This window comes from Zeus faber (assembly GCF_960531495.2).
Source record: "Zeus faber genome assembly, chromosome: 18".
Lineage (NCBI taxonomy): Eukaryota > Metazoa > Chordata > Actinopteri > Zeiformes > Zeidae > Zeus > Zeus faber.
The window spans coordinates 532,892-538,891 of record NC_137210.1 but is presented as its reverse complement, the minus strand read 5'-3'; positions in this window follow the sequence as shown (position 1 = coordinate 538,891).

Genomic DNA, 6,000 nt, shown 5'->3' with positions numbered 1-6,000 from the left:
GTACCACATGATGAAGCCTCCATCTTACTACTACTTATTTCTCTCTAGCAACAGCTTTTCATCGTCAACATGCGCCAATTCAGTTCTTCATGTCACCTTGAAATGATGCACCATTCTTAATCCAGCTACTCCTCTTCCCGCTCTGATGGAGATTCACATGACAGCTTGGCAACGATAGCCGTTTTGGCTTCACCCGCCCAGATCTTGCTACTGAAGCGCTTGAACATTCAACTGCGATGATTTAAACTATTTTTTTTAACCTGCGCTGTCAGTATGCTGGGCATACAACACAGAGTATTTATATGCCAATGCATTTAGTCCAACTTCTCAACCTGCAATACCACTTTTTATTCGTTATTTAATCATCGAGAACTACTTGCAACAACTGTCCTGTGGGCGACCTGTGGGATGACAAGAGCACTGCTTTTTTTTTTTACACAAAACCCGCCAACAATCCCCCTCTTTGGAGTACGATCTTACCATGTTTGGTCTTTAAACAACTAATCACTACTAGGGGGAGAATCATCATGGTCAAAACAGACATAGAAATGTCAAAACAGATATAGAAACGTCAGATGACAACATGTATCGACAAAACAGAGTTAATTAAGTCCAGGAAAACTGGAACAGCAATTTGGCACGTGGCCTCTTCCTGTCATAGTTATGGCAGTAAATAAAGGAGGAAAGGAGAGGGATGTAATCAGGAGGGTGTTGGGGGTATATTCAAACCAGGTGCTGGTGGTGTGTGTGTGCCTGTGATGAGTCTGGCTGTGTGTGTGTGTGTGTGTGTGTGTGTGTGTGTGTGTGTGTGTGCCTGTGATAAGTCCTCCTGTGTGTGTGTGTGAGTGTGTGTGTGTGTGTGTGTGTGTGTGTGTGTGTGTGTGTGTGTGTGTGTGTGTGTGTGTGTGTGTGTGTGTGTGTGTGTCTCACAGTATGCACAGTGTGATGTATCCACCGGTGAGTGTAAGGGACTTGTCCCAACTGGTAATGGTGTATGAGGTCGGTATTATATCATACACCGAAGCAACCCCTGAGACCCGCGGCTGTACAGACACCCAGCGACTGCAGGATAGCCCCGAGCACCCTGCCCTGCAGCCACTGAAGACCTCCCAGAGAAGCCGGAAGCCAAAGAGCAAAACCCCCACTCGCCCCCGAGGAGCATAAACCAATCCCAGAGAGCGCGAGGAGACCCGGCACCCCCGAGGCACAGAAAGCAGCAGTCCTCCAAGCAGCTCGAAGCTGAATCACTCGCACACCTCCTCCCCCGTAGACCCTGGTCTGGTGGAGTGTTGTTCGGAGTAAGATTTACTGTATATACGACTGTATATGTTCTAAGCTGATATGAATGATATTAAAATTGCTGGACGGTTGAGAAGCACGTCGCGGCAGGAGCATGATGGGCAAGATTGCAGCCGCCTGCTGCATCCTTACCCACATAACTCGCACCCCACCTGTCCCGCAAACCCTAAGACTATCGTGTGGGGTATATACTGAGTTTGAGTTCAGGCACTGGGAGAGATAGACGAAGCACAACCAGATACATGCAGGGGTGCAGCAGGCCGGGCAGGAGGCCTCCCACTGGAGCCCCAAACCTGCAACCACACCTCAAACCAACACACTGATGCCAGCCACATGCCACCGCCCCCCGCCTGGGCCAGAGACCGGCCAGCTTAACACAGGGACAAGAGTGGGTGCCACCACCCAGCCCCACTAACACCTTGTGGGGCCTGGAACCCCCCCATGCCCACATCACCAAGTGCCACAGATGTCGGCACAGCGACTCAGCACCTAACCAACCGCAGAGCCTCGGTGAGACCCGAGGGACCCCCACATGCCCCAAAAGACCACAACATTGCCCAGACTTGTGAAGACTCAATTATTAATGGCTGGAGTTATGTGAGTGATAAAAGTAGCCCATATTTCGTTAAATGAATCAACCTTGATTTTGGATATTGCCAATAGTTTTTCCATTGAGATGTATTCTATTGAAAAATGTAACCATTGGGATTTGGGGAGATTATCTATTTTTTTCCAATTGAGTAATATTATTTTCTTGGCAATTGTTAAGGCTATCAATCCTTCTGTGACCCAGAAGGATTGATAACATCTTGGTGAGTGGTGGTTGGTCCAGAATGTTTGGATAGGTGGGCAGAGCCAGATTGCATGAGAGAAGTCATCTCTGGTATTAAGGGAACAGCGAGAACAAACTCCTTTATCCACGAAACCTATTTTGAACATTTTGTGTTGGGTGATATGTGCGAGTCATAGAAAAGGTGTTTGCAAATAAGCTTCCACAGGTTGATGTGTAGAACCCGCAAGGTCTGTTTCCCATTCCATGGTAGGTAAAGACACAGTGTCATCTGTTTTTAATAAAAGTTTGTATATTGTGGAAAAGGGGTTTAAAAATGATTATGAGTGACTATGAGTGAGATGGTCAATCATCGGAGATGGTTGTAGGATGTTGTTTGTTCATTTGATTTTGACTTTCAGAGACTGCTGCAGTTGAAGGAATTGCAGAAAACTCTGACCACCAATATTATACCTTTGGATTAAGGTTGGGGAAGATATGAGCAAATTGTTTTCAAAGATGTGTCCCAGATGAGTAGGTCCTTGTCTTTCCCAAGACCTGAAGATTATTGATCTGTTTTTAACCAGAAAATCCGGGTTGTGCCAGATTGGAGTGAATTTGTTTGGAGATAGAGTGTAACTCTGAGTTTGATGAACTTCCACCAGGTTGACTGAGTTGTTGCGATGAATTAGGTTTTTAAAGCAATTATGTTTCTTGATAGATTCTGTAAGTTCAGATATTGATAAATCCTGGCATTCTGTTTGTTTAATGTCTCGCCATCCATGGCCCAATTGTTGCTCTGGTTTAACAATTTAATTATAAATTAAAGATCGTTTGCTAAATAGTAGTATCTGAAGTTTGGGGCTGCATTCCCTCCACAGTCTTTGTATTTTTCTGTCTTTTCTGTAATGGTGGTAGTTTAATTCTCGGTTTCTTGTGTTTCCAGTAGAATTAATTGATTATTAAGTCAAGATGATATAGCAATTTACTGTTGGTTGGACTGGTTTCATTTAAAATATATCATTTATTTTTGGTATTATATTCATTTTCACTGCTGTTATCCTACCAATTAATGAGATGGGTAGGTTGTTCCATCGAGTGAGGTCTTTTTCAATGGATTTGAGCAATGGATCAAAGGTGGTGAAGATATAAATACCAAGGTATCCAATGTTGCCCTTTGTGAAGGTTAGGGGAAGTTTCTGGTTTACAGCATTCCAGTCTTCCACACTGAGTAGTATGACTGTGGTTTTAGTCCAGTTTATTGAAAAGTCTGCGATAGCTGATTATTTAGATATAAGATTGAACACTTGGGGTAGGGATGACATTGGGTTCCATAAATATAACAAGATATCGTTTGCATATAAACTGATTTTTTGAACAGAGTTTGCTGTTCGGATGCCAATGATATTACTGTTTTGATGGATGGCCACTGCAAGGGGTTCAATAAAGATGGCAAACAATAAAGGGGAGAGTCAACATCCTTGTCTTGTGCCACATTGTAGAGTGGAATGTTGTAAAGTGTAACCATTGGTGATGACAGAGGCAGATGGTGAGTTGTACAGAATTCTGATCCATTGAATGAGTCGCTCTCTAAAGCCAAATTTGTTGAGGGTTGAAAAGAGACACGTCCAATTAACTCTGTCAAATGTTTTTCTGAATCTAAAGAAGCAATAACAATATTTAAGTTGTTCCTCTGATATATGCTGAATAAACGGCGCATATTGCTGGATGAGTGTCTGCCCTTGACAAAGCCTGTTTGGTCTGGGTGAATTATAAATGGAATTACATTTTCAATTCTGTTAGTGTTTTACTAATGATCTTTAAATCACAATAAATTTGGCTTATGGGTCTATAACTGCAGGTGAGGGTTGGCTGTTTATTGGGTTTGAGCAAAAGTGAAATGAAAGCAGTATTTATGTGTGGCGGCATTGTGGAGGTTGACTTAATCTCTATCACCGTTTTGATGAATAGTGGGGATATAGGTGGCCAGAATTGTATATAGAATTGCACTGGGTAGCTATCTGATCCAGGTTATTTATCGTTGGGCATAAAGAAGAGAGCTTCCCTGAGTTCTTCTACAGTAAGTGGTTGATCTATTGTGGTAGCCTGCTCTGTAGATAGTTTAGAAACGTCGATATCATCGAGGAATGAGTGAATGTTTGATCTCTTTGATTCATTATCTGAGTGATATAGCTTATTATAAAAGTCTCTGAATATTTCATTGATGTTTGTGTTTGTGATGTGTGTTATCCTACCCTGTGGATCTTTGATGGATCTAATAAGTGTTTCAATTGATTGACAAAAAATTTACCTGATTTGTCAATGAATTGAAAATAATTCGCTCTTGCTTGTTGAATGAAGAATGATGTCTTTTGATGGATGATATTATCAAGTTGAAATGTAATTGTCTGGATCTGGATTTAGGATTTGCTCAGTTTGAGTGGGCTTGTTGGGAGTGCAAGTCTTTTAATAGTTTTTCTTCATTTTGGCATTCCTGTCCTTTCATTTTCCTTTTGGAGAATGAAATAATACTACCTCTCAGAGCTGCCGTTGCCATTTCCCAGAGTAAGGATGGTGAGATTTCTGGAGAGTCATTCAGTTCAATGAAGGATGTCCATTCTCAATACTTTACCTGTCAGAATTAAGATGTTAAACCGCCACCAGCCAGGACATATATATACACACTTTCATACATACTGTAACTACAGTAAAATGTCTTTGCAACACACCTGGAGATTATGCACAATAGTTAGTAAACTGAACATAATAGCTCACCTAATTCCTACCTCGCTAACTAACTGAAACTAACTGATTCCTCAAACGTAATGCAGTTAGTGAATCGAATAATATAAATGAAAAAAAATAAAAATAAAATAAGACTCAAAAAGATAATACAAAGTGGGGGTACAAAATAGAAGGGACTAGAGTTATATATATGTATATGGGATAGGCTATTTGTATATACAGATATGTGCAGTAAAGTGCATGTGAATAAAGTGAGTATGGAGATATACAGTACAGTATACAACAGTACAACACAGCAATAAAGTAACACCGAACAGAACAGCAATACAGCGCAGTATGCAGTAACCCAGAACAGCGATACAGTATGCAGTACAGTATGCTACATACAGTACAGTAAGGCAGTTGGGCTTGTGTAAGGGACTCAGTGCATTTTGTTATTTTGTTAAGAACTCACCCCTGGTGAGTTCAGCATTGACAGTCCTTATGGCTTGCGGGAGCAACTCTGTCTCAGTCTCTCTGTCATCGCTGTGTGACTGCAGAGGCGCTGGCCCAATTGCAGCTGGAACGGTCCGTCGTTGGGATGATGAGGATCCTTCATGATCCTGCGGGCTCTGCTACTACACCTCCTGGTGTATAGGTCCAGCAGGGAGGGGAGGGTAGTTCCAGTGGTACATTCGGCTGAACACACAACCCTCTGCATGGCCCGCCTGTTCAAAGCAGTACAGTTCCCAAACCAGGCAGTGGTGTTGTCTGTCAGGATGCTCTCCACTGCTCCAGAGTAGAAGGACTTGAGGATATTCACCGTTTCATTTATGAGGTTGAAATTATATTATGTTCTATTATGTGGATTATTTTATTGCCAACCGTCGCCAAGAGTAAGATCCCTCATATTGTTTTATAATGTCAGACGAACGCGGGGACTTGTAATTATTTCAGGTTTGTGAATGGTCTAAACTTGGATCACGTACTGTGTTGAAGTAAAGTCTCTCTCCTTTACATTCCTTTTTATTGTCCAAGTATTGCAGGAAGTTTATAGGGCTACATATCTTCATGTCTTTTTTCATCTTGCCGACCATGCAGTGCAGGAAATCAAGGATGGCGTTAATTTTGGTGATGTCTTCGAGAAGCGAACCAAGCATGTCCAACTTTTTGTTTATCTCTTCCAAGACACTAATCTCTACAGTGCT